At 38.2% G+C, this 10,458-nt stretch overlaps 1 protein-coding gene across 1 annotated transcript in view; it reads left to right on the top strand.

Annotated features, from left to right (window-relative positions):
- syn3 (synapsin III) overlaps positions 1–10,458 on the top strand; it is a 61,834-nt gene that overhangs the window by 38,462 nt on the left and 12,914 nt on the right. The gene's annotated exons all lie outside the window — the stretch shown is intronic.

Below are 10,458 nucleotides of genomic sequence, written 5' to 3'. Positions count from 1 at the left end.
ACTGTGAGCTGACAAGTTCACAACTGCATTGAACTTCGAATATCTGACATCATGACCTCAGGGATACCATGGTGAGCAAACAACTTTGAATGTATGATAAGGTCAGCCGATCTTGTGTAAGATAGTAGTGCAATCTCAACGTATCTGGAGAAACAGTCAACCAACAACGGATAAATCTTTTTACCTAGTTGAATGAGATCTGCTCATAGCTTTTGCCATGGTTGATCTGGACATTCAGAGTAAAACAGTGGCTCGTAGTGATTGTGTCTCTCTTGCAGAGATGTCCTGCATTCTAACACAACTTTCGAGAGTTGTTGGCTGAGTCCTGGCCACCACACAGACTTGTGTGTATGTTTTTGTCATTTTACAACACCTTGGTGTCCTTCGTGCAATTTTGCGAGCACATCATTTCTCTTCGTTGATATTATACAAGTCTAGTATCTTTCAACAATAAACCATTGTGCACTGTGAGTGTGGCTCTCTCTGGCCAGTAGTTCTTCAGTACTGGTTCTTGTCTAGCATGCATTGGCCACCCCTCTGTACAAAGCTTTATCACATGTGAACAAACACTGTCCACCTTTAGCTGCTCTTTCAGATTTTCCACATATGATGGACTGACTGGTAGGTTCCTAACGATTCAGTCCACAAATATTTTAGTACTTTCCAATAGTTCTTTGTCATCTGAACCAATGAGTGCTTTCCCTGGTGCGCGTGACGCATGTAGTGCGTCTGCTGTGTGCAGTGACTTCCCTGACAAATGCCCTATTAAATAACAGTAGCGTATAAGCCTCATCCTGAAGCATTGTATTCTTGGTGGCAGTAAATCCAGTGCTTGTGCTCCAAGTATAGATAGAAGGGGTTTATGATCAGTCTCTAGACAGAAGTGCTTCCCTTCCCCTAAAGCGCTCACATGCCCATGTTAGAGCTAAAGCCTCCTTTTCCACCTGAGTGTAGCGTTGCTGAGAGTGATCTGGACACTTAGCACACCGGCTGCCAGTCATCCTTCCATCTCTGAAGAAGCACACCTCCCAGCCCTTAGGACGATGCATCCGCAGATACTTTTGTGTCTATGCGTGGATCATACTTGGCCAGTACAGGAGGAGAGACATCTGGTTGACCATTCCAAGAAGGCTCCTTAGCTCGTTTACATTCTTGGGCTCAATCATGTCAGTAATGGAAGCTGTCTTACTTGGGTCAGGGCTGATTCCTGGTGAAGAAATTATGTGACCTAAGAAAACCACCTTGTTCTTGGAGAGTTCACACTTTTCCACATTCAGAGTGATACCTGCCTTTTACACTTTTTGTAGAACAGAATGGAGACAGGTGTCATGCTCCTCTTGGTCTAAGCCCCACACAGGCAGGTCATCAATGTGGCAAACAACACCTTCTAACCCTCAGTTACCTTGGCCATCATTTGCTGAAAGTGTTCTGGTGCAGAGTTAATGCCGAAGGGAATGCGATTAAAGTTGTACCGCCCAAGGGGTGTTATGAACGTGGTGTATTTTGAGGATTCATTTGTCAATGGAATCTGCCACAATCCCATGTTAGCATTGAGCTTTCTGAAAACCTTTGCTCAAGCCAGCATCCCAAGACTTTGCTCTACAGATGGCAGAATGTACTTTTCATAGCACAAATACTCGTTTAGGCCAGTAAAGTCCACACACAGACAGCATGCTTTGAGCGTGTCTATAGTTGTAATGTTGACTCATATGATTAGACCAAGAGCAGTAATGGCTGGTAACCCAAGCAAGGGCATGCTCCAATTTTTTCTGGAGGATTGGTTGCTTTGCACTCAGGAATAGACCCTTTAAATCATCCTGCGACACAGCTGTCACATCTGCTCCCGTGAATGCGAGCATTTTGTCCATGACTTTTATGTCAGCAGTCCATACATTATTTTCAGATGACACAGAGCCTAGAAAAATATTTTTGCCTCCTCCTTTTCAATACACTGGAGCGTCTGTGCGGCAACCGCGCTGATAGTGACCTTTTTCCCGCAGGAATGGAATGGTGATTTATAAAGTCTATCTAATCTAATCTAGAATATCATTTAACATTCATATTATATTGTAAAGACAGTCTTTAGCATCATATTTTTCATCTGGCTAAATCACATGGGTCAAACTCAGAAACTGAAATCCGACCCTCCAAGTCATTGTTGGGGCCTGTCAGACATCATTCTGGGTACGTTCATAATTTTCACATCGTGACCTATAATGATAACAGTGTTTAAGATAAGATAATGAACATAGATTATTCATGTAAACAACTTGACTTCCAATAATGAGGGAAAGCAATTTGATACTCCCTGTTTTAGATACTTTGGTAAATAGAAAGATGTAGGCCCCTTGTATGATTTAGTTTGACACCCCTGGGCTTAATAAAAAAGAGAAGCAGCGAGGTAGTTTATGCTCTACCCAATTTCATTATCGTTGTCCTTGACGTTTGCTCATAGTCAGGATTCAGACTAAAATCAGAGAGCAAAAACATGGAGGCAAATACACTCATTGGTGTATTAAGGTTAGCATCAAGGTCAGTGAAGCCAGTAACATGATAAGGATTCTGAAAAAGAACTTGATTAAAAAAGTCCAGGCCTGAAGCGAAGCATGTTGTACATGTGAGGTTTGTCGTCATTCTTTGGAAAGTCATTGTGGCTAAGACCTATCAAAAACAAATCTATCCCATGATGAGCTTGTGTGTTTCACGGACCTTATTGACTAACTGTCCATTCATCTGACTCTATTACACATTACATTATGAGCCCCCAAATTAGCCAATTAAAGCTTCAGCTCTTTTTTTATAGGAGTAAAGTCAAGTGTGCCGTCAGCATTATCAACCTGAGAGTGAGGGAGGGGAGGAGGCTGTTATGTAAGAAGCAAAGTACCTTCATCAGATCCTGGATCACGTTGATGCTTTTGTTGTCTCATCTCAGGTCACATGGATAACATAAGCTCTGCAACATTCTTGAAATTCTCTCTTCTGAGAGAATAATCAGTGTATTAGCATTAGTGTGTTCAGGAACCACATATCTGTGGTCACAGCAGATTAGGAAAGCATCCACACCATCCGACGGCCCCGAGCCGTTTGGACGACACCAACAATAACCTGCAGCTAGCCAGTGATATTGTCCTGTCAAACAAGCCGCCGCCTGAACTAACAGATACGCAAGCCGGGTGGAACTGGACCAACACATGTGGCAGGGGGAACTTCTCGGGAAGTCAAAGGTTGATCAAAGGAACTGAGTCATTGGTCAGAAGCGGTGATGTCACCACTTGATAGCCAGGCCTGCATTCCACACATACTGTACATCTGTGGAGAAAGATAGATAGATAAACTTTATTGATCCCGCTAGAGATCTCCTTTTGGAAATTGTTTACACAAACTTGCTGGATTATATATGATCATAAAGCTGTTTTTAAATCAGTATTTAGGTTCAGTTCATATTTATTTATTATCTTTTGCTTAGGACCGTAATGACTAAGTAAATAAGTAAGTAATTCTTATTTGTATAGTGCTTTTTTAGACCAGGGTCACAAAGCGCTTAAACAATCAAAACAACATTCAATAAAGTATATATTTTAAAGATCAAGATAAAACTGATAACACAACAGGAGTTCCAGAAAATCAAGGAAAAGCCTGAACAAATAGAAACGTCTTAAGATGTTTCTTAAAGGAGTCAGTAAATTGGAAAAGGTGTATTTACGAAATGTCTATAGTTTAGGTTAAAAAAAACCCCATCTTAATCTATTATTCACAATCATTTTTTTTTTTTTATCAGTTTCACAACTGAGCAAGGCTTACAAATAAAATACTTTCTTCAAGTTTGTCTTTTTTAAATCAGTAAGAAGGTCAACCTGTTAATATTTTAGTTGCATCATCCACATTCACAGCCCAACATTGCAAAAAAAAAATCTGCCCTAGTTTAACATCAGAAATGGGACAAGATAAAATGGTCTCTCAGCTTGTCGTCTGTTATTCCAACAGTTTTCATAAGAAGTCGAAGTGGGTCGACCGACTGAAGGATGATGCAAAGAAAAGTGCGTTTTCTTTACTGAACCAGTTAAAATCTTTTATTTCAGGCAGAATTGTGTTGCGAAGGCTGAGCATTTGGACACTGACAAAAGAGAGCGGAACAGTGACTCACAGGAAATACCATTCATCTGGTGTCCCGCCGCTGAAGAGAAAGGAAGAGGCAAAAGTTGAAAAGATAGAACTGACGGAAGCGCAGTGAGCGACGCAGCGTTCAGCTCAGTAGCCCACACTAACTGGGCCATGGCTAGGTCAATCTTAGCTGTAAGGAGACGTGACCACAGTTTTCAGGGTCGGAGGAGATTTAGGAGTTTTTGGTGACTGATCGCGTCAAGACACAGAGGTGATAACTAACAAAAGTCTATCCATCTATCTATCTATCTATCTATCTATCTATCTATCTATCTATCTATCTATCTATCTATCTATCTATCTATCTATCTATCTATCTATCTATCTATCTATCTATCTATCTATCTATCTATCTATCTATCTATCTATCTATCTATCTATCTATCTATCTATCTATCTATCTATCTATCTATCTATCTATCTATCTATCTATCTATCTATCTATCTATCTATCTATCTATCTATCTATCTATCTATCTATCTATCTATCTATCTATCTATCTATCTATCTATCTATCTATCTATCTATCTATCTATCTATCTATCTATCTATCTATCTATCTATCTATCTATCTATCTATCTATCTATCTATCTATCTATCTATCTATCTATCTATCTATCTATCTATCTATCTATCTATCTATCTATCTATCTATCTATCTATCTATCTATCTATCTATCTATCTATCTATCTATCTATCTATCTATCTATCTATCTATCTATCTATCTATCTATCTATCTATCTATCTATCTATCTATCTATCTATCTATCTATCTATCTATCTATCTATCTATCTATCTATCTATCTATCTATCTATCTATCTATCTATCTATCTATCTATCTATCTATCTATCTATCTATCTATCTATCTATCTATCTATCTATCTATCTATCTATCTATCTATCTATCTATCTATCTATCTATCTATCTATCTATCTATCTATCTATCTATCTATCTATCTATCTATCTATCTATCTATCTATCTATCTATCTATCTATCTATCTATCTATCTATCTATCTATCTATCTATCTATCTATCTATCTATCTATCTATCTATCTATCTATCTATCTATCTATCTATCTATCTATCTATCTATCTATCTATCTATCTATCTATCTATCTATCTATCTATCTATCTATCTATCTATCTATCTATCTATCTATCTATCTATCTATCTATCTATCTATCTATCTATCTATCTATCTATCTATCTATCTATCTATCTATCTATCTATCTATCTATCTATCTATCTATCTATCTATCTATCTATCTATCTATCTATCTATCTATCTATCTATCTATCTATCTATCTATCTATCTATCTATCTATCTATCTATCTATCTATCTATCTATCTATCTATCTATCTATCTATCTATCTATCTATCTATCTATCTATCTATCTATCTATCTATCTATCTATCTATCTATCTATCTATCTATCTATCTATCTATCTATCTATCTATCTATCTATCTATCTATCTATCTATCTACTGTGTTGTATTTTTTTCCTCTCTTTTACATTATAAAGTAATCCTTAAAGTAAAGAGGCTTTAACCTCTCTTTCCCTTTGACAGCTGCCCTCAAGACTTGACCTCACATAAGTGATGGATGAATATTATTGGCACCAAACTTTTTCAATTACAGATTTCAGCTCAAATAGCCACTTCGTCACAATTTGAGTGTCCTAGATGGTACATTTCACCTAAGCACTTTTCCATAAAATATTTATTAATCATAGTCGAAAATCGTGAAGTTTCAGTGTCTTCTGGTCGACTGAGATGAAGGCATTATATTGTTTAACATTCATGTTCAGACAATTTAGACAGATCTGTGGCCTTCTCTTCTCCCAGCTATATAATTCAATAAGGGTCAGCAACTTCCCATCATTCTGGACCAAACACAACCACAGCAGAGCCACACACTGTACAGTGTGTATGAGCGGTATCATAGATGCCACAAATAACTACTTTGTTTTCGACTCGAGACAATCTGGAACCGGCTGAAGCCAAAGGCATGAGACAATGAGAGACAAGAGAGGAATTCCTTTATGCTTATGTGGATGCTGAAATAAGATTATTTGTTTACCATAACAAATAGTTTCAACTGAATTGATGCCGAATTGTTGTGTTTACTTTTTCATAATCTCATAAAGTTCGGTTCCTTCGACTATTAAAGCAAAACACTAATATTTTTTAAGTTGTATCATGAAAGTGCTATACCTGAACTTTTTCCAAAATATGGTCAGTCAATGTTTTTTCAATGGTAGGATGACAACAAAATGCACATACAGTGCCTTCAGCGGTGACTTGAGGTCAGGAGTCATACATCAGTATGTGCTATAATCTTTTGCTTTAGAACCTGGATGTTGTGACATGGATAAAAACCAGATGTAGAATGAATGATTGAACACCAAGTAAAGAACCACTGACTGTTTGTATATATATATATATATATATATATATATATATATATATATATATATGGAGATTTCCAGATGGACACTAGACATGGGTTTGTCTTCGACTTTCTTAAGACCAGCTTCTTGGTCTTTGAGGTGTTCAGCTGCAAGTGGTTCCTGTTACTGCAGTCCATAACGACATGTATGTAACTCCTGTACTAGTCCTCTCAGCATACCTCTGAATGAGACTCAGCTGGGGTTGTAGCAGAACTCAGAAGTGTAGATTGTGAGAAGTAGTGGGGCCAGTACTGTCCCCTGAGGTGCTCCTGTACTGCACACCACAGTGTCAGACATTATGTCCTTCAGCCTGACATACTATGGTCGATCAGTTAGGTAGTAAGATATACTTAAATTTTACTTTCTTTTTTTTTCAATATTTATTAAATATATGCTAAAGGAATGTTTTCAGACAAAGTTATCATTTTTTAAGCAAAATTGTGTGCAATGTTTCATACCCATCCCTTGAAAACATGCACATACTTTTTTGTTTTTCTTATTCAAATCAAAATAAGTTCATTGTTTTAAATTTAAAGTCATACATGTTTTTTCATTTACCTATGGCCAACACCTGAACTCAAGACGGCCTGTTAGTGACTGTAGCAGTGAAATCGAGCTGCACCAGCTTGATCAAGAGGATAGGAGAACATGGATTGTGATTTAAACCCTTGAACTAGAGGTTCAAAGCTCAGTTATTATTAAAGGGATCTCCAGGAGCCTCACTATGAAGCTCCAAGATTAAAGTTCCACTACTGATTAGATATGATCTTAAAAACCTGATGATGGTTCTATGTGCTGGTTGGATCTTGTTTTAGGAACTAGTACCAGACAGGAGATTTCCTGAACTCCCTCGAAGATCAATGGTTTGTAATTCAATAACAAGTACAATGTTGTTACTCCAAACTATAAACTGCGAAATAGACCACGGCAAGGGTCGTAAAAAGCAGTACTTGATTCTCTTTAGCTGAAGGGTGTTTACTCTGAGTTCCTCCTCTTGTTATTTTCTCCAATGGGATCAAAGTGTCTCTCCATTAAATCCCTACGTAAACGCCATAAATTGTTTCGAGATGAAAATGCTTGTGTTTTCCCGAGAAACTGGAGCCGCTGCCGAGAGAAGGTGTGTGTGGGTGGATGAGAAAGGAAAGTTAATTTAAGGAAGAGAGGCTATGAGTCAGTGCAGGGTCAGAGGTCGGCAGGGTCCACAGGATGCTGACGTTGTTCTCCCGAGGATAAATATAGAAGTAGCATCACAATGTGAGGACAGGCCTGACAGAGTTTGTCATCTTTTCGGAGACAGTCGATTTGTTTAAACAGCGCTAAGAAGAAAACGCCTATCAAAGGGAGTCATGTGACCTTAAAGCTCTTAAAGTATTCATCAGAGAGTACAATTGTACAAGTGTGGGAGTTTTCCTCAGAGACTGGAGTTAACCTTAAGTCATGGTTAAGTCTAGGGACTTGTTGTTTTACATAATTAGTTTCTCATTTTATTATAGCTCACTTTGTCTTTAATATACCATTAATTTATTTAATTACGTTTTTATTTAATTAAGAATTAAAATAAGTTGAATTGTTGACTTTCTTTGTTTATAGAACATTTATTTTCCTTAACTTATTATCTTCTTGTATCAGGGGGGCTGAAGTCTATCCCAGCAAACTGGGGTAAGAGGTAAGGGTGACCTTGGTCAGGTGTCCAGGTCCATCTTATGACAAAAAACTCCTGTGTGATGAACATGAACCATGTATTTGTATGTATTTTCTGACTGATAAACTACCACGTCACTTGGATCCAAACCGCACCATCATTTGTTTGTTTTTATGATTGAAATCCCCTAAACACTAGATGACAAGTCAATTCAATTGAATGGAAAAGTCGCATTACTGATTTGTTTTCACCGTGGGTGTTAGAACTGACCTCAACATCTGAGTCACACTGACAGCAGGATTTCACTCACAGCAGGATTGCATAGTTATTCTTATTTAATCACTGCTCGCCAAGCATTATTACTAGTGATGTATTTGTGCCTGGTTTAGAACCTTTATTTAGATATATGTATATATACTGTAACTTTATGATGCAGTGTAACCTTTAAAATTAATTTACAATATTATAATAGTATTATAGTATAAATAAATTAGTATAACTAAATTAATGTCAATTCAAGGTGTTACTTGAACTATATGTTTATTTTTTGGTTTGTTTTTACTTTAAGTAAAGTTGGACTTTTTGTGCTTAAGCAGGTTCTGTATGTATATATATAAACTTTAGGCTTTTAAGAGCATGAAGCACACCATGTTATGTTTTGTCACCTGAATTGTCAAAAGGTGTGAATGGCATTGGAAATAGGTCATATGACTGACTGTGACTCGTCCAGGATGTCTGGCGTCTCTCACCTGATGAGTTGACACATCAGTGAAAGTCAAATAAAAGTTTGTTTCATCTGCTGAAAGTTAACTCAAGAAAGGTAAAAAAACAAACAATACAGCCATAAACAATTTGATGACAATTATGATAACTAAATATTTCAGTAAAGAAAAGTAAAACTTCAATGCATCTAAAAGTCTAAGGAAAAAAAAACATGACCATCACAAAAAAGAAGATGTTGTAGAACAGCTGGAGCAAGACACGCTCGGTCATGATATATAGTATCTATGGAAACTGCTGTTTCTCTCTAACATTAATCACACAATCAGAGATTACTGGTCAACATTTCAAAGGTGGTACTGTGGTAATTAAAGCAACACATCTGCTTTGTGTCCTCGGGCCGTAATGAAGCTGCATGTTCACAACTTCCGCCATTTAATGTCGTGTTGATGAAGGGAAGTATAGCTGAAAGGGATTCTCCATGACAGTCCTATGTGAGGCACTTTCATGGAAAAGGGTTCAGGGCAGCTTTGAGGACTCTTTCTAGAATCGCGTTTGGCTCTGAGGTTGTTTTCACCAAAATCAGCAGACTGAACACATCTAATGTTCCGTCCGTCAGAGGACGGGGGATCCACAAGTCCTTCATGATACCTCATTTAGGAGAAACTCTTTGGAAAATGGGAATGAAACATCAGTTTTCCCTTTTAGACGGTGAGGAATGTTGGACAGACCTGATAGTTTTAGCAGTCAGCCTAGTCCCAGGTTTCTGTTGATGTCAGACAAAGTGTCCCGTTCAAGTATTTTGATCTTAAATGTCAGAGAGGGAAAAGTTTTATTTTTAGACGAAGTGTTCTACCTGGGATTAGAGAATCTGGATTTGGGTTTGTAGGAACAGTGTGGACAGTGGGCCGGTGTGGGGTGGTTGAGGGGAGGAGGCAGGATCTGACGGTAAAGCTAAAAAAAAGATGAAACAAAGAATAGACTGAGGCTAACAGTGGAAGTAAACAATATCTGTCACCTGCAGCTGTTTTGCCAACATGTGACCTAAACAAATGGATCATGGTGGGTAAAGCATGTGAGAGGCGAAGGTGACGGTGCATGTTCTTTTGGTTGTGATGAGAAAGCCCCTGGAAGATCTGGCGTCTCCTCTTTAGGAGGATGTGGTCGTCTACTCCCGACGTGCTCCACTCCTGCCGTCATCGCCACTCTGACTGGAATGACTGGGAGGAACATGTCCAGACAGAGTGGGTGGCTGCAGTCCGGACCTTCCCGAAACATTCACGTAGTGCTGTTAGTGGGTCTCTGGCAGATACGTGTGAAAGCTTGACGCACTGATGCTTGCAGGACAAGTGTGTTAACAGGGTGGAGGCTCATAAAATTACAACCACCAACCACAAAAGCTACTTTTCTGATTCACTTCACATTGCATGCTCTGGCTGCTTTAAGGTTAGGGATGAAACACAGCA

The sequence above is a fragment of the Callionymus lyra genome, chromosome 3 (assembly GCF_982586985.1).
Source record: "Callionymus lyra chromosome 3, fCalLyr1.hap1.1, whole genome shotgun sequence".
Lineage (NCBI taxonomy): Eukaryota > Metazoa > Chordata > Actinopteri > Syngnathiformes > Callionymidae > Callionymus > Callionymus lyra.
The sequence above is the reverse complement of the archived record's forward strand: the minus strand, read 5'-3'. Positions and strand labels throughout refer to the sequence as shown.